The sequence below is a fragment of the Equus caballus genome, chromosome 9 (genome assembly GCF_041296265.1).
Source record: "Equus caballus isolate H_3958 breed thoroughbred chromosome 9, TB-T2T, whole genome shotgun sequence".
In the NCBI taxonomy this organism is placed as follows: Eukaryota; Metazoa; Chordata; class Mammalia; order Perissodactyla; family Equidae; genus Equus; species Equus caballus.
In genome coordinates, this window is record NC_091692.1 from 1,479,165 (window position 1) to 1,498,841 (window position 19,677).

A 19,677-nucleotide genomic window follows, 5' to 3' on the forward strand; every position below is an offset into this window, starting at 1 on the left:
CATCGATGGACATTTATATTGTTTCCACATATTGGCTACTGTAAATAATGCTGCAATTACCATGGCAGTACAGATATCTCTTTGAGATAATGATTTCCTTTACTTTGGATATATATATTCAGAAGTGGAAATCCTGGATAACATGGCAGTGTTATTTGTAATTCCTTGAGGAACCTTCATACTGTTTTCACGGTGGCTGAAGCAGTTTGCATTCCCACCAACAATTTATGAGGTTTCCTTCTCTCTATATTCTCGCCAGCATTTTCCTTTGTCTTTTTGATGATAGACATCCTGACAGGTGTGAGGTGATAGCTCATTGTAGTTTTGATTTGCATTTCACTGATAATTAGTGATGTTGAGCACATTTTCATGTACCTATTGGCCATTGGTATATTGGGAAAATATCTATTCAGATCTTTTGCTCATTTTTTATTTGGGATATTTGTTTTTTTACTATTGGGCTATAAGCATTCCTTATATATGTTGGATAGTAACCCCTTATCAGATATGTGGTTTGCAAATATCTCATTCTATAGGTTGCCTTTTCATTTATTGACAGTTTACTTTTTGCACAGAAACTTTTTAGTCCCATTTATTTTTGATTTTGTTGCCGTTGCTTTTGGTGTCAAATCTAAAACATCATTACCAAGACTGATGTCAAAGAGCTTACCTTCTATGTTTTCTCTGGGATTTTTATGTTTTCAGGTCTTAGCTTCAAGTCTTTAATCATTTTGAGTTGATTTTTGTGTGTTGTGTAAAATAGGGGTTCAGTTTCATTCTTTTGCATGTGACTGTTCAGTTTTCCAAACACTATTTATTGAAGAGACTGTGCTTTCCCCATTGTATATTCTTGGCTTATTTTGTTCGAATTGATTGACCATACATATGTGGGTTTATTTCTGGGCTCTCTATTCTGTTTTATTGACCTTTGTGTCTGTTTTTATGCCAATACTGTTTTGATTACTATAGCTTTGTAGTATAGTTTGAAACCAGGAAGTGTAATGCCTCCAGCTTTGTTCTTCTTTCTCAAGATTCCTTTGACTATTCTGGGTCTTTTGTGTCTCCATACAAATTTTATGATTGTTTTTTCTCTTTCTGTGAAAATCACATTGGAATTTTGATAGGGACTGCATTGAATCTGTAGATCACTTTGGTGATATGAACATTTTAATAATATTAATTCTTCCAATCCGTGAACGTGGAATATCTTTTCATTTGTTTGTATCTTCAATTTCTTTCATCAATATCTTATTGGTTTTCAGTGTACATATATTTCACCTCCTTGTTTAAATTCATGCGTAAGTATTTATTCTTTTTGATGTTATTATAAATGGGTTTGTTTTCTTAATATCTCTTTCTCATAATTCTTTGTTGGTGCATAAAATAAAAACACAGCTGATTTTTCTATATTGATTTTGTTCCATTCAACCTTACTGAATTCATTTTTTGATTCCAATAGATTTTATTGTGGAGTCTTTAGGGTAATCTATATATAATATAATGTCATCTGCAAATAGAGGAAGCTTTACTTCTTCCTTTCCAATTTGGAGGACTTTTGTTTCTTTTTCTTGCCTATCTGCTCTGGCCAGGACTTGTTGAATAAAACTGGTGAGTGTGGACATCCTCGTCGTATTTCATATCTTATAGGAAAATCTTTCAGCTTCTCACTGTTGCATATGATTAGTTGTGGACTTGTCATATATGACCTTTATCATACCTCTATACTCAATTGGTTGACAGTTTTTATCATGAATGGATGTTGAATGTTGTCAAATGCTTTTTTTGCATCTATTGAGATGATCAATAGGAGATGAGATGGGTGATCGATCTATTAGGATTAGAAAGAGACTACTTTGTGTGGTAGTAGGTGTAAAATTATCTGTGGTTGTTTTTAGATATGTATATGATGAGTTTGAGGTAGAAAAGTAGATATCAAAGAGGCAACTTTACATATGTGTTTAGAGCTCAGGGAAGTGTCTGCAGTTGAAGTGTTATATTCTGAATCACGTACACGTGGATAGTAACTGAAACCTCAGCAGGAATAGGCGAGCAAAAATGTATAAGAGGAGAAGAAAGCCTATCACTCAGGTGAGTGAATCTGAAATAATTAGGTTTTTCTAGAAAAAGATGAGCCTGCTGAAAATATAGCGGTATAAAAATGTATCAGAGAGTTAGAAGAGAAATCAGGAGATCATGGGGGCAAAGAATTCAAAGGAAGAGAGTCTGTCACAAAGGAGGAGCTGCTTATCCATATTGAATGCTGAGATTTAAGTAAGATTACAAGCTCTCCATTGAATTGAAAATAGAAATTATTAGAAAGCTGAGGGGATTACTCAGATTGGGAACCAAATTGCGTTGGGTTGAAGAGTGAATGGTCCTGGCACATACTAAGTATTCAATAAATTATCATTCTTCCTCTGTTTTTTAAAGAAAAGATTACTTAGCAATATTTTTGTTGCAATTGTTTTACAATTGAGTCCTCCAATTTCAATATTTAGCTCCGATGTTGCCTCTGGACCCATAATGCCACAGCAGGTGATGGGCCATTCGGAAAGCCAGAAGCGGACTTTATATTTTATAAGTTAATCTGTGATGTGGTATCCCAATTAGACATCCTGGGAAAATGGATGGTTGGTGAACATTCAACAAATTTACTGAATATTTACTGTACCCCAGGCCCAGAGACACAGACCCACTATGTTCACCTTCAATAATTCAGCAGGAAAGTAGAAATTTAGAAAGCTAGCCAACCAATAATCGCTGTTAATTGGCTAGTGGTCCCTGCTATCCTAGAGTTTAAGTGCGATGGGAAACGCAGACTTTAGACAAACTATGGTGGATAAAAAAATATTGCAAGTGTAAGGAATGTAAAGTAGGAGCTACGGAGATACATCGTATTATCTTTTCAGTTTTAAGGATCACAGAACTGAATTACGATAAAATATTAGGAATTCTATGTGAGAGGAAAGCAGAAAGTGTTAGCAGGAGAAGAGCACCCAAGCCAAAATGGAAGTAGGTGCTGGTTTGGGAAGATATTTGGAGAAGTTGTAGATTTTGAGCATCATTTTACCATGAATCAAGCCAGAAGAAATTAAGATTTGTCTAGACTAGAAGAAAACATCAATCAAAAAAAAAAAAAAAAAGAAAGAAAGAAATAGAAAGAAATGAAAAGAAACCAGAAAGAATAAAAAAAAAAAGAAGGAAAAGAAAAAAATTGAAACAAAGTATTTATGAGGCAGACAAAAGAACTTGCCCTGTATTTTTAGATCTCTCTCTCTTTATCTTCAAGACTATTCTTTGGTGTATAGAAATTTGTGACTTGTTGAAACTGAGCTAAATGTGAAAAGCCCAAATTACTAATAGTGTATTTCTGTTCTATTATAGATCTTCAAATGGGTAAAGCTAGCACATAAATTCAAAATCTACACAAAGAGAGGAGTCATGATGGTATCTGTAATAGTGAAACCATGAAATGGGTCAAACAGACAGTTTCCTGTTTCTGAGTGTGTATTTCAGGAACTGTTCTAGTTCTGCCGCTTGAGAAGGAGTCACCCTTCTTTAGTGGGGCCATCTTTCATGTCCTTATTGAAGATGAGTGAGGCTTCTGTGAGTTAGGGAACAAGTCTTAATTGTTCAGACAAGATGCTTTCAGCGCTTCAGTGCAACTTCAGGGAATTAGTATCACTCGGCTCTGATTCCAAGAAAACATTTAAAAGTCAAGTCATATGTTACCTCTAAGCTACATTGTATGATTTATGATTTTAATTTCAAATTCTTCAATGTTTCAAGACAAAAAAAAGGTACAAAAAAATTGCTTGCCCCAAGGTCTAAATCTAGGATACTGAGCTTGCCTGGGTCATGAAATGGGACATATTATTTACATCCTGGGAAGAGTGTCCACAGCTTGATTCTCGAGTTCAGCTCCTTTCAGTTAAATCAGAGGCATTGTTAGCTTCACTTAATGGTTGCTTTGACCCCCTGTGGGAAAATTGAGGTAAGCGTGTTTTCAGAGGAAGAAAAGATAATTACACTTTAACTCCCAGGTTTTGAAATTAGAAGTGATCATCAAATGAAAGGACACACGCAGTTTTCATGTCATATCTCTACCTCCAATGAAAACAATAACAAACAATCAGGTTACCGTGTTCCATGTGCTGTTTTGCTTCCAAGCATGATTATCTTTGGTATGTTACTGTGATGTGTCTCCTCATACAAAGGTCATATTACAGTTTACAACCATGTCATGCGTCTCTTAAAAAAATGGATCATGTAATCAAAGTTTAATGAACTGTTGATTAGAAACTGAAATCAAATTATGTTTAGGCTGATTCTGTGAATAAAAATGTTATGGCAGTGGGAATGGAAATAACTTACAAACAGTTTTCAAGGTTCTAAGCCATGAATTGTGGCATTGTTTTATTGATATTTGAAAACAAACTGGCAATAGTTGTTTTTCCCCTAGGTGCCCACTAGGATAAAGACTTCTTCTTATTAACATTCAAAGAATATTCCAAAACCCTCATTGATTTTTTTCACTTACAAAATTAATTTTTTTGGAGAATATGTAGGCCAATATAAGAGAAGCAATTTATATATTTCTACCTCTGCAGTGAACACATTTTGGGGCTACTTGTTAATGGTAATAAGTTTACAGCTCAGCATGTCCCCCTGAAAAACATGTGGACAATGAGAAAATATTGGTATTGTATATTTATTTGATAGTGTACTAGCCAACTCTAAACCATTTCTCTCATGAAAGGCTGATTTCTCTCAGGAAATCCCAGTGCAGATTTTGGATAATCATAATACAGAGAATGAACATCTTTCTGATGCCATGTTACTATACGTGTAAAAATATTTTTCAAAGTTTAAAAGGCAAATAGTAATATTTTATGTGAGTGGTTTTGAGTGACTAATTTTTGAGAGTGTTTTTTCTTGCTTTATGACCTTGATTTGTCATACTCTGTTATAAATATTGTAAAAAGGTATATCTTCCTATATGTACAAAAAAGTAAATCTTGCTATATGAGATGGCATTATTGAGGGAGTCATTGGACCTGTAGTATAGATGATCACTACAGTGCCTTGCTAACGTATACAAAATAAGGTGGTATCACTAGATTAGATGAGCATGGCTACAACTTTCATTTTATAGTGACTGATAACTCTCTGTATCGATTCCAGCAACATGATTCAATAAAAATTCTAGATACCTTGTTTGATAATTTTACTGCATTTACTTATGATCAAGTTATTATCTAGCTCCTGTTTGATGTAAACAAAATACCAGATTGGTGAACATTGTATAGATATTCTGGATTATCTCTGTCTTGTCAGAATCAAGCGTAGTTATAGCACATAGTAGGGTTTCAATTATTTTTTGCTAAATCATCAATGAATGTCCAGATAATTGAAGTAAAACATGTTTTCCCTTTTGAATGACCTAAAAATTTCTGTAAGAGCATCTTTCCATGTTGTGGGAAGAGTTGAGGGCAATCAAGAAACAAAGCAGTCCCTCAAAGTTGGGTCCTTTGAAAACATATCTTAGTGAAGGAGCTCACACTAGAAATTATTATAATAAAACAACTAACCTGTACTGAGCTTTTACTATGTGCTAGATATTGTTCTAAAGACCTATATACACCTGTATGGTCTGATTATCTATATAGTATCTTTATGAATTAGATATTATTTCTATAATGTTCACTTTAAAAATGAAGACACTAAGATGAGGCTTCAGTACACTAACAGTAGAATTGCTTACGTCATTACCCCTTCTGTAGATAACAATTATAAACTCTGGACAAAGTATAAGAACAGCTACCGGAGAGATTCTAACTAATTCCTACCCAGGCAAGAACCAGAGGGAATTTACTCCTAAAGGACAGGATTTAAATCTCACTGTGTGAGAGTCCTGTTCATCAGGATTTTGCCCTGAGAACCCTCTGCAGGGCACACAGTTGAGGCGGCTTCAACTCAGGTAGAGAGTTGTATTCTCATTGGCTTGAAGTGTCAGAGGATAGAGCTCGGGGCTGCCAGAGCACATAGAAATTGAGGAAGAAATAGTACAAAAAGGGAACTGTGGAACAAGCCCCATAATCTTCCTATGAGCTCCCTGTAAATCCTCGCCTGACTCTTGAAAAACACGTGAACGCTCCACGAAGCCCAGCAGAAACCAGGAACTTGAAGGGTAGAACTGAGATCAGTTTTGAGTTTGCTGCTCCCACATCAGCGACAGCGTTTGTAGCTGGAAGCCCTGCCAAGTCAGGAGGGCTTGGAAATACCGCGGGCTTCACCCAATATTCAAGAAATCGTAACCCAGTGAAGTTTCAACCCAGTGCAGCCTTTCAGATTGGTTTCTTTCATTTAGTAATATGCATTTAAGTTTCCTCCACGTCTTTTCATGGTTTGATAGCTCATCATAAGCCCAAGGCGATCATGAAGTAGGTTAACTGTCTGCCAGAATATCCAAGAGGAAACCAGAATCCTTAGAGTATATCATGACAACATCTGGTTTACAAACAAAAATTATTAAAGTTGTGCCAGTGTGGTGTCTGCTTAGGTTATAGAAAACTTCACGAGAACAGCAGTACACCCTAACAGTGAAAAAGGCCAGATAATCTATAAAGACATAATTTTTTGAACCTATTAGAGAGATTAGATCTCACCTGAACTGAGTTCTGAAGAGCAGTAGCACCTCTGAAGAGCATCTATAAAAGTAGGTAAGAAAAAAAATGAAATTGTAACAAATTCTTAAAAGTGAAGTATGGACTGGTGTTAACAGTTCAGAATCCCTGGGAGCTGCAGGCATAATGACTTTCTTCTCCTATGGGGTGCTAACCAGAAAGATAGAGGGAAGAGGAGTGTGTGAGTGAGTCCCCCTTGGTGGAGAACATGCATGAAAACTTGCCCACTTCCTAGACAGCTCTTTCATTGGAAGTAAAACCATCATCCAGCTTAGGGGGAGGGGAGGACCCCTTATAAACCCACCTCGTCCCTTCTTACCACATACCCAGACGTCCATCTACACATTCCATCAAGTATGCAGACTTGACCCAGGAGTGTGAGGAGTCAAGAATGTCTGTGAATAAAAGGAGCAATAACACTTATGAATATAAACACCAAACTAGTACATATGTCCTATAATAATTCCAAGAAATTTCCCAGTGTAAAATGTGTTTCTTAAAAGCCTTACTTTGGCCACCATTCAGCTGAAACATTCTCTGATTCAGCTGTAGTCATAAAAGTCTACAGATGGAGAAGAAATAATGGTCTGAATTTACAAATTCGAAATTTATTGAAAAATAATTGAATGTCTCCTAATACTTTGTTATGTGGACCGTCTGCATTTCATATGTCAATGTGTCATGTAATACACAACTTTCCATCAGAAGATGAGGTTACAACTGTGGTCCTTTCATTCCTATGATCATTAAGAAAAATGGACTTTTTCCTTTTCTTGTTACTTTAATGAAATTTTTGAACTTTTTTTGATATGCATATAATTAAAGATGTATTTATCATCTTTAATTCAAAGGGTTCTGGTGTTTTCTTTTGTAAAAAAATATATTTTCTCTAGAAAAGGAAATATATAATGTATGCTGTGGAAGGTATTAAGTTTATGCTATGGGACCTAATTAATTATTGAACCGAGAATAGGAGAGTGAAACTTCACTGGGTTGACTTCTTCTAGGTCATTAAATTTGCTAATGTGCACCTTACACATTCTATCTAGCTTTATCTGATTCTCAGAGCTTGTTGTTCTGAACTGTATTTACTCAGATGAAACATAATAGAGATTACAGGATCAAATTTCTTTACATTTTGAAAGGAGATTGAAAGTCTCCTCATCTCCATCTGCAGAATGTTTTTCTAATAAGCTAATCATTTAAATTCATGTTGGGATATGCACACATATAATATATCATCTTGCAAGAGATAAATGTGCAGTGTAATATCCTTGAAAATAATAAGGATGATTCCTTCATTCGGATAATCAACAGATGAATTCCCTGTAAAACAGGGATGGTTTAAGCAATTTTCCCCAAGCCAATGAGATCAACCAAAGGCCAATTGGGAATGTTGTGATTTGTTTGAGTAATACCTCAAAGTCTCTAGTTTTCATTAATGAAATGCCCTGCAGGTGTTTTGAATATGGATATGCTGAAAAGATTTTATGAAATTATTTCTCTGGCATCTACTTAGTGAGAAATTTTAGTCATTCTCAGTAGAAATCGGCTTCATGGACTGCCTGGGGCAAGAGGTTTAGTGCGTTTGAGCCACATGTCTGAGACAGGTTTGTAGATATTCTCAGTATATCGACTCTGTTTCTGCCTGACTATCTGCCACAAATACCTCATTGGATCTCACATTCCTAGTGCATATATTTAGCATCCATATTATTAATGTGACATGAAATATGGAAGAACTCACTTGCAAAGACTATTTTTATAACCAAAAACATCTATCTTAAAGTATTGGAAAAATGAGCAAAGATTGAAATAATTATGGTCAACACCATTTTCTGTGTTGTCGATTAATTCTGTTGAAATTCCTCTCATATTTTAGTAGATTCAATAATATATTCTGATAAGTTGCAATGTAGGGATTAAAAGAACTTACTTTTTGAAAATTTATTTATTTATTTAGACTTTAGTTTTTTCCAGCAGTTTTAGGTTTACAACAAAATTGAGAGGGAGGTAAAGAGATTTCCTGTATACTCCCTGCCCCTACACATGCATAGCCTCCCCCATTATCAGCATCACTCATCAGAATGGTATGTTTTACCAAGGATGAACCAATATTAGCACATTAAAATCACCTGAAGTCCACAGTTTACCTTAGGGTTCATCTTGGTGTTGTACATTCTAAGGGTTCAGACAAATGTATAGTCACATGTTCACATCATTATATCATACAGAGTAGTTTCACTGCCCTAAAAATCCTCTGTGCTCCACCTGTTCAGCTCTCCTGCTTTGGCACCTGGCAGCCGCTCATTCTTTACTGTCTCCTTGGTTTTATCTTTCCTAGAATGTCTTATAGTTGGAATCATAACAGCATGCAGCCTTTCAGATTGGCTTCTTTCATTTAGTAATATGCATTTAAGTTTCCTCCACGTCTTTTCATGGTTTGATAGCTTATCACTTTTTAGCATTCAATAATATTCCATTGTCTGGGTGTACTACAGTTTCTTTATCCATTTAACTACCGAAGGACATCTTGTTTGCTTCCAAGTTTTCGCCGTTATGAATAAAGCTTTTATAAACACCTGTATGCAGATTTTGTGTGGACATAGGTTTTCACCTCCTTTGGGTAAATACCAAGGAGCACAATTGCTGGATCATATGGTAAGAGTCTGCTTAGTTTTGGGAGAACCTGTCCAACTGTCTTGCAAAGTGGAGAGTCCATTTTTGCATTTTCACCAGCAATGTATGAGAGTTCCTGTTGCTCCACATCCTTGCCAGCATTTGATGTTTCACTATTCTCGATTTTGGCCATTCTAATAGGTGTGTAGTGGTATCTCATTATTTTAAAAGAATTTACTTGTTAATGATACTTTTAAAATTGAAGTTGAAATTTTAGTGAGCTTCCCTACAGAAGCATTTCCATCATTGCATATTGCACTATCTCCCATCTTAAAACAAACAAAAAACTCCTTTATTTTCACATCTGTCTCCAAATACAACTATATGTTACGATATTTGGAAGTTATATATTCCCTAGGTGAGTTATGTAAAAAAAAATTTTGTTAAATACTTAGATATATTGTGTACATAAAGCTAAATATACGCGTTTGTCAGAACTTTTCCCTTTTTAGCTGAACGTTTGTTTCACACTTGATGTCATATTGGTAGAATCAGGAAATGAATACAAACTACAGGCAGATATTCAGAGAAAAACTGCCAACAGAATTTCAAAACCACCAATTAGAATTAGCTAGAAATTGCCTCATCTCTTTCTTCTTTTATCACATAAATATCTCTCTTCCACAAAATGAAGCTCACAAAATTCCCAGTTCAGCTCTCTAAAACTCACTTTATCCTTTCCAAAGGAAAAATAATACTGATCACTTTTCTTTCTTTACAGAACATTCTAAAGAATTGATTATTTTGTTTCTGAACTTAAAGCTGTTGCACCTTATCTGGAAACCCATCAGAAACTTTTTATTGGATTTCCAAGTAGTCAGAGAATTACTATTACTTAATCTCCTGAAATAACTCTGGCTATTTTTCTTTTCAGAATATGTCATGCTAATAAATAGCCAGCAGTTTACCTGCAAATAAAACCCTGATTACTAGCATAGACTTATGCTGGACCAATAATTCACTTCTGAACCTTTGATGGAGCATGCAGATTCCTGCCTAGGCAGCAAACGCAATTCATAGCACGTTATACATCACTGAGGGTTCCTATAGTTCTCAATTGTGCTGACTGTATGAACTGAAGGTGAGTGTGAAAACTGTGCAAATAATACGTCAGCTTCATATTAGAGCAATTCAGTTACTGAAGGCAAAGTCTTTAACTCACAACTATGGGATTTATATTAACGCCTAAAATAATTAAACCACCAAACAGTCCAATGATATCAAATCCTTCTGTAATGTAGACAGGTTTTATGTATGAGTTCTGCAAAACATACAACATACAAATGTGATAGTGGAGGATTGAAATGATTGCAGTTACACTAATTCTGGACCACAACCCAAAACAAAATAAAAGAAGTTCGGCTTCCAAAGCTAAATAATTCAGGAGAGTCCATTTTTATATGGAGCAGGCTGTTAAAAGGCATGGTCTTTATTTAGAGTCAGACGGGCCAGCATTTGCACCCAGGGCTCTGTTATATATGCACATATAAAACCAGAATAATCAAAGGTAAATCACTTAATCATTTAAAAATTCCTCCTCTGAGGAAGGAAATAAGAGGATTATAATGAAGCATAAGTAGGCTGTTGTATGAAATGTGACATAGTCACTTGTCTTTCCTAATTGAGAAATATTTGTTCTTTAAATGCTTGGGGCCAGCTCCTTGGCCGAGTGGTTAAGTTCACGCACTTCGCTGCGGCGGCCCAGGGTTCAGATCCCGGGCACGGACATGTCACTGCTCGTCAGGCCATGTTGAGGCAGGGTCTCACATCCCACAACTAGAAGGACCTGCAACTAAGATATGCAACTGTGTATGGGGGTGGGGAGGTGGTTGGGGAGATAAAGCAGAAAAAAAAAAAAAAGATTGGCAACAGTTGTTAGCTCAGGTGCCAATCTTTAAAAATAAATAAATAAATAAATAAATGCCTTAATATATTCCATTTTTCTCCATAGGTCGTATCATGTAAAATTTATGGTAGAATTAAAACTAGAGTGTTTTGGAAAAAAATAATACTTGTATTCAATCCTTATAGCTGTAAACATAGAAGATGATAGAATCCAAATTCATAAATATTACCAGATCTGTTATCTCCAGAGGTGCGACATTCCTTTCAGCCACATACTAGTTGAGCCTGAGATTGATCACATCCAGACCCATCTGAGGTGTATGAATTGTGTTTCCTTTTATTACAGAAGTGAGAATCCATGGCTAGATCTTCACCTGGGTCACACCCAAAGAAAGTGTTCCTCGACTTCTGGCACATGTAGTACCTGGTCAGTTACGCAGTTATTGTCATTTGTATTAAACATACCGAATCTCTGGAACTGAGGCAGATAATCGAAATCGATTAAGAGCTTGGTTCCCTGGTTACTTCTGTGGACACTGAATTTAGACAGTCTCTGAGAAACGTAAAAGCACCCCAAGCACAATATAGGTCAATGCAACCAATTAAGTTACAAGCTACAGAGGGTTCATCGGGACCATAAATGCTCTTCTTTCTGTATACATACTTGAGATTTGCTCCATCCCTAAGTCCAGTCACCAAGATGGAAGATCTCAGTGTCTACACAGATGCTAGCTATCAAGTGCATTGACCCTCAAATTACTTTTCTGTGGTACTTCCAAGTCACCATCATCACATTTTTGTAAACTTCTCCAAACATCATATACTGGTTCTTGATAGATCTCAGAACCGAAACTATACAATTTTGGACTCCAAGACACTAAACCCTGACCACAGCGCCCATCTCTCTGATTGTCTCATTCCCATATTCACACCACATCAATTCTCAATCTCAACTAGAGCTTGGCTCTCTACTTTCCTTTCTTCTACTCATGTGTGACTTCATTCCATTCTCCAGACACAGAAGTTCATGATGCTTCAGCGGTTCTATGTTTTTAATGCCTACAACACTTTTGCGCCCTTTGCACCCCCCCGATTAGAACTCTCCTAATGATGGACAGTCCAAAATACTATTAAATTATACAATTTCCTCTTTATCAACATATTTATTGAAAATTCATTATGTGCCAGACACTGTAGAAAGGATTTTTTTCTAATCTGCACTATTACTCTGTAAGGCATAGACTATATTTTCTTTATTTAATTCTAGGGGTGAGATTAAATAATTTTTAAATAATTTTCTTTTTGCCCCAAAACTGCAAATGAGTCAGAAATCCAAAACCAGGAATGTTTCATTCCGAAACTTCTGCTCCTTCCACTAAAGAGAGTGCTTCCTCCTACAAACTTACTACTCTTGAGAGAGTCCAAGGAAAATTGCATAGTCGTATATGGGAGCCTTAACTTATCATCCAGTGGTTTTTTTTTTTTTTTTTTATCCTTTGTAGATTGCTGACGTAATTCTTCTGAAATTCTTTAGAGCAGCTATGTTAATCCTCCACCTTTTTTCTGTCCCTCATCCAATAAATGTTAGTTTATTTCTTCACTTCAAATGTCCAGAAGACTTCTGATTAAAATAAAGCATTTACCTCTGCTTCCTCCAGTCACCTTTCTAATATTTGAATAGAGGTATAAAAAAGACATAAACACCACGAAAATAAAAGAAATAGAAGAGGCGACAATGGATGAAATATGGCATCAAAGAATCGTAAGGCAGAAAGTAGGTGTCAGATCTGTTAACTGACTTAGCAGATTGTCGAAAGCTAAGTGACTACTTATGGCAGAAAGAGGAGGAACCAGAAGCACAGAAGCAAGGCCATTCACACAGCAGAAACCTGGAAGGATCCAGAGTAGAATCAACTGGAAGAGATTTGAGTGTGGCTGAGAATAGAAGTATACATGACAGCCTGTAAGGAGCAGAGAGGTCCTTAGAGATGCTTCTTCTGCTTCCTCTGCAGAATCAGGATCCACTCCTCACCCCCTTTACTCTGGCAGAAGTGGACATGTACATTCTGGCAAGGTAGAATCAGGAGACTGGACCCTGGATCATCAGGCTCACTGGAACGTGATGGCCATGATGAAATGGGAAGAATTCTCTTCCTCTCACACACCCACCACTCCCTCTTGTCCACCTCTTGCCTTCTCCACCCAGCTGGTTCCCAGAATGCTGACAACCAGGCTTAAACAGCTTTCTGGGAAAATTAACATCCAAGATACAGTATTTATAGATGTCTCTCTATATTTAAGAGTATTAAATATAAATATTAAGTATTAAGAGTCTCTCTCCCAAGAAAAAGATTGAGTTTTTGCCCTGTTGCCCTGCTGGTGAAGTCCACCATTTTACCACTCATATTTGCACATGACAAGCTTCTAATCAGTGTTGTAATGCTTCTGCATGAATATGAATGAATAGCCAGTGATCACCAGATACTTGAGAAAAACTACCAAGCAAATAATATGGAAAATATAGAAAAGTGAAAAAAATCAATAAATAGTAAGGTGGAAACTTAGACATATAATGATAGTGATCAGAAGAAAAATCTAAAAGACTTGAAAATATATGCCCATGAGGAGAGAGAATTGGTGGTGAGGGTTGTGTGTCAGGACCTGCGCTGCTGTGTCTTATTATGGAGGGCATGGGACTTTTAAAAAAATTGTATATGCTCATTACTTTAATAAAAATACATGCGCCCTCACCATCTACTCACTGATATTTGTCTCTGGACTAGGCATTATCTTTTTCTTCTTGCAGAGGAAGCTATGTTTCCTTTCTCATTATTCGTGGCGTCGATCAATGGTTCTCAAAGTCTTCTTTACATTATGATCACTTGGGCCAATTTAAAAAAGCCAATTGCCAAAGTAAAAAGCCAAAGTAATGAAATCAGAGTCTCTGTGGGAGGAAACTAGATAATTTTTAAAGTTCCCCAGGTGATTCCCATGTCCCACAGATTTGAGAACCAGTCGTCTAGATTGTCGCTAATCCATGGTCTGTAGAACAGCATCATCAGCATCACTTGGGAGCTTGTTAGAAATACAGAACCTCAGGCAAGACTTACTGGATACATTTTAACAAGATTCCCAAGGAGTTCCCATATAGGATGGGGCTCAGAAGCTTTGGTCCAGATCTCACCCATTTCCTTCTCCTCTGGGTCATGCATCACCACTCCCTCTACACCCACCGATTTCTTCAACTTTTCTCTCCACTGATTCCTTCTCCAGATGCGTTCAACTTCTTTATATACTGAAAGCGAAAAAGCAAAAAGCAAAAAAATGAAAACAACTCTCCCTTTATTCCAATTTCTCTTAGGAGTTATCCCATTTTTTCTTTTCTTCATAGTCCAGTTTGTTGAATGAGTATGTTACGTGTAATTTTTCTCCTTCTTCTTCTTGGATCCTGTTGTTTATTCTCTGCAATCTGGAATCTTCTACTATGACATGGAAACTGCTCTTCCAAAATGGCCAATAAATTTTAATGGGCTAAAATATGCATATTTATTTTTACTACCTGTAACGTTTGACATTCTCAATGTCTTGCCATACGCAGCCCTGTTAGACAATCATTCCTACAACTTTATGATGCTGCTGGAAAATGCAGAAGCAGGCTCAGGCTGACCTGAATTGCCCTGATTCCTAAATGCTTATCCTGCTTTGCCGATCATTAAAAATTACTGCTTGGAAATGTATTTTCAACATATATTTCAAAGAAAATAAATAAAATTAGCCCGTAATACCATCACCTTGAGAAAAACACTGTCAAAATTTAAATATACATCTTTCAGATTTTCTCTATATGATATATGTGCTAATATATATCTCTATACACTATTTTTGATCTGCATTGTCAAATAGGAACGTGAGTATGTTAAAATTTTATATAATAGTCTACAATAGCATTTTAATAGCTGAAAAGTATCTTATTGAATGAATTAACCATGATTTTTTTTTAGCCAATACCCTCCTTGGACTTAGTTGTTTCAACTTAATAGTCAATACCCTCCTTGGACTTAGTTGTTTCAACTTAGTCTTATGGACAGTAGTACCTGAACTACTGTTCTGATGTTTTCTTCTGAAGAAGTATTATCTGATGTGTAATTTCAAATTTAATGTTTGGATATTAATTTCAGTTTATATAACCACAAGCAAAACATAAGTGCACATTTCCATACATCTTTATAAGCAATCAGTATTTTTAAAATGTGTTTATTTTCAGGGTAAAAGCTGCAAAATTATGATAAATTATACTCAACACTAATTGAACACTTTTTGTGATAAGTACTTTACATGTTTATCTCATATAATCTTGAGAAAAACTTTGCATGTTAGCTATTAATTGTAATCCTAATTTCATAGATTAGTAAATTGAGGCATAGAAAGTTAATATATTTTGTCTAAGCTAACACAAATGGTTAGAGTTGATATCATGATTGGAACTGTTTCTTTGTTACTAAGTCTTTTGTTTTTTTTCTTTCAATATCTGTTTATTTCTTTCTTCTATATTTTCATTGGAATATTTGGCTTTATATTATTGACTTAAAATAGCTCTTAATACCTAAAAATATTGACACTTTGTCTGTTATATAGTTCATAGTTTTTTCCCCCCAGTTTATTTGTTGTATTTTTATTTAGTTTATGACAGCATGGTAGTTTGAAAGAATATTAATCAAAATCTTTCGATCTCTTTTGTTTTGGTTTAGACTTTTGGGGTCATGGTTAGAAATGATTTCCCTGTGCCCAAATTAGACTGATAGTTTATGATTAAAAGTTTATGATTTATTTACATATTTTGATTTTTATATTCCCCTAATCCTACTGTATTCTGAGTCCCATTTGAATCTTCCTTCATTATTTGGGATATGGTGAGAACATGTATCAAGAGTGGTGGAGAGTTAAGAGAGAGTTTATTAGTAGGGGAATGCTCTCTTGGTATGCAGGATTTAACACCCTATAGAAACCTGGGAGATGGTGCTAAAACATAGCTAGAATGGTTCTTAGAAACTTGCAAAAAGTGGTTGCCCATGCAATGTGAAGTAAAAACACCAGAACTGCTGGGAAAGACAAGGAAAGAAGAACAAAACGCTTAGAGAAGTGAGCATGCTAGAGTATTTATATTAGGGAAGACTAGAAAACCCACCAGATGACTGTGTTTCATGAAAGAACTCAGAACACATTGCTTTTATGGAAGCGATAAAGTGAAAGGGGCACTGACATTACTGAAGAAACTAGGCATTGGCTTCCTTTCGGCCAGGACTTGTTCTAGGTGATTCTGTTACAGACAAGGGCTTACTAATAGCAATAGGGATGATAGGGTCCCCAAACTACAGGCCAGCTGGTGGGTCTCAAACATTATAAGCCAGGTAACCATAATTGTTTTTAGTGAGTGTCAAGGTTGGAGTGAACAAACCAGTTGACATCACCCAGTCTTTCTCACAAGTCACCCCAGTATTGGCACAATATACTCATAAATGGCATAGTCACAGTGATAGGAATGGACAGTAGGCATGGGACCAGCAACACAGACTAAGCTAGCTCCTACTGCTGCTTAATATCCTACTTGTCGACATCAAAGACCAATGCAGAATCCCCAATATGATCTTATCCCTCCAGGAGACCAACAAGCCTCTTGGTGGCCAGTTGACTATCTCGGACACCTTTCCTCCTAGATGGCCAGTGGTTCATTTTGTTGGGAACTGATACTTCTCAGCACAGGTTTGCCCTCTGGTCACAGGGTTGCTAATAGCACCACTATCCAAGACCTTGCAGAGTTTTTGATTCACTGACATGGCATCCTATGTAAAAAATGACCTTGAAGCAAAAGACCTACTTAACAGCAAAGAAATCCAGTGGTGGGCAAAATACCATGAAACCCCTTATCCCCCACTGCTCTTCATAGATGCTGACAGCCTGATAGAAGAGTGGGATGGTCTGCTGAAGGACCAGCTGAGGCTCCATCTTAGAGATATGTTGAAGCAGGGGGGCACCATCCTCCAGGATGTAGTATACACCCCAAATCTATGACCATTGTATGATGCTGCTCCCAGATATAATATGAAGCAGGTGAATCTAAGTGGACTCTGGTGACCACTGTGCCATGCCGCTCAGATCCCTCCTTCAGGATTGAAGGATTTGTGCTCCCAGCTCTTAGTATTCAGTCCTGCTTGAGAATTGTCTCAGCTGAAAAAAGCTTCCTTATCCAGGGACATACCCCCTTCTAGACTAGTCTCAACTACTGGTGGTCCCTGGGGTATAAAAACCCAGCCCCCTCACATCAGACCGGGACAATTCTGAAGAGCCATCCCAGTTTCAGAGCTCCCCATGTGGTCAGCAGAGGCCAGTTTCTTCCTTCCTTCCTTTTCTCTCTAAGGTTTTTATCCTGAGAGGACTAGTACACTTCATGCAGGCTAGTTTTCAGCTCAGAGCTGGATTCCTGAGAAACCCAATCTAAGACACTAATGCAGTCAATTTTATATGCTTATCCAAATATTTTCCAAGAATAAGAGGACTGCATCTAAGAAGGATTTGTTTGTTTTTATCTCGTGCTAAAATGTAATATGAGTCACAGATATCATAACTCTGACAGCATTATCATCTTATCTTAACACCAGTTGTTTTAACAAACCCAATGATGATTCATCAGAGGATCTTAAAGTGAAGGATTTTAAACCAATACTCACTCATGAATTCCTGTCTATGTCTGCTATTAAATATCAACAAATTCCAGTCTTAAAGAGAAATCCTTATTTGTCAGAATTTGTTTTTGAGATAAGACATTTGTAGACAGATAGATGTATGGCCAAATATCTTTATTAGTGAGCAAAACTCGCAAGAGAATATACAGAAAGAAACAAATATTCAATTTTTATTTTCAAAGTTTAAGCATTTATGTAGTATTAACATTATCTTGTAGTTTGTGTGTTGTTTGTGCTTTCTTTTCTTTGTTAAAATAATGGAAGAAACAATTTTTTGGTACAAGACAGTCCAAAAGCCACGTGAGTTGTGAGAAACACGACAAGCCTTGGAGCTAGATTATTTGCTACTTACTTGATGAGGACCTTTGGGCACATTATTAAAGTTTGCTGAACCTGTTTCTTCATTTGTAAAATGAGAGATGTTGGGATTATCTGAAAGATTTAGAAAGAGATTAAGCTCTTGTCACTGTGATGGCTCATATGAAGAGCTCAGTAAATGTTAACTATTATTTATTCCATCAGTTTTTACAAAAGTATGTAAACCTGATTTTGAGTCAAAAGAATTATGGAAATGAAGATTTTGTGCACTCCACCAAATTAAAAAAAGTCAAAACCAAGCAGCTGAGGTGCTGGAAGAGGATAGCGAGAACATGAATACATGACAGAAGGAAGCTACTGAGGTATCAGTTTAGGCTTCATGATCGTCTATGGATTGGGGACTGAGCAGCTATGTTTCAAGCTGTTTAATCATGTACGTAATTGGAATGTACTGCGGTAGCTACCATTACAGTTTCTATTCTAGGCAGGTCTGTGGCAGAATTGAAATCACACTGCCACAAAACATTTGATGGCACTTTGTGTTTTCCCTAAGTTGAAGACAGAAATCACCATGCAATAATACATTACCTGATGGCACCTGCATTTTCCCTAAGTTGAGACAGGAGTTCACACACACACACACACACACACACACACACACAAAGGGCAGGAATGGATGCCAATCGGCATAAAGAAGTGGTCATTACTGATTCTTCGCTACCTCCCAATTCCCTTTCCCCTGTCTCGATTCCTTCTCCCTTTTCTGCCTTCTTCTGGGTTCCAGAAAGGAGAGCCTGTACACTGTCTTCTCCACTCCCTTGCCTCTGGCTTGTGCTTGTTTCAGCCAGTGGAAGGCAGCTGCAAGAGATGGGAGGCAGAAGGAGAGTGCAGACCAGTATTCACTCCTCCTGCTCTCTCCCTGCCCAGCCCAGGCTCCGGCAACAGCTGACTTTATTTGTGGCTTCTAAAGGGTTTGGTGAGACCATTTGCTCTCCTCTAGGACTAGAGATGATGGCAATTTCCCTTTGTGCTTGTGTGCAGGGCTTTACCAGCTTTGTTGTTTCGTCCTGATCCCTGCCCACCCTTCCTTTTGTAAGTAATTTCGTCATTAACTTTCTTCAGTTGTGCTCTATTGAGTTTGCTGTCTTTTCCTGTGGGATTCTGGCTAATAAAATTATCCAAAGATTCTTGGTTCAATTTAGCATAATTTTTGCATTCTACTCTTTTTTTTTTACTGATGTTAATAGGATCTTTCAGTGCTATAAACTTTCATGATGTTTACTTCAAACCAAATTTAAAAAAACGCAAACAAAAATTGAATATATTATTTGTTTTAATTGCGTCTCTCTAAGCAACAAACATTTAGGTATTGCTTTGAACCTCCCAAAATGTATCATTTCTTTAAAGAA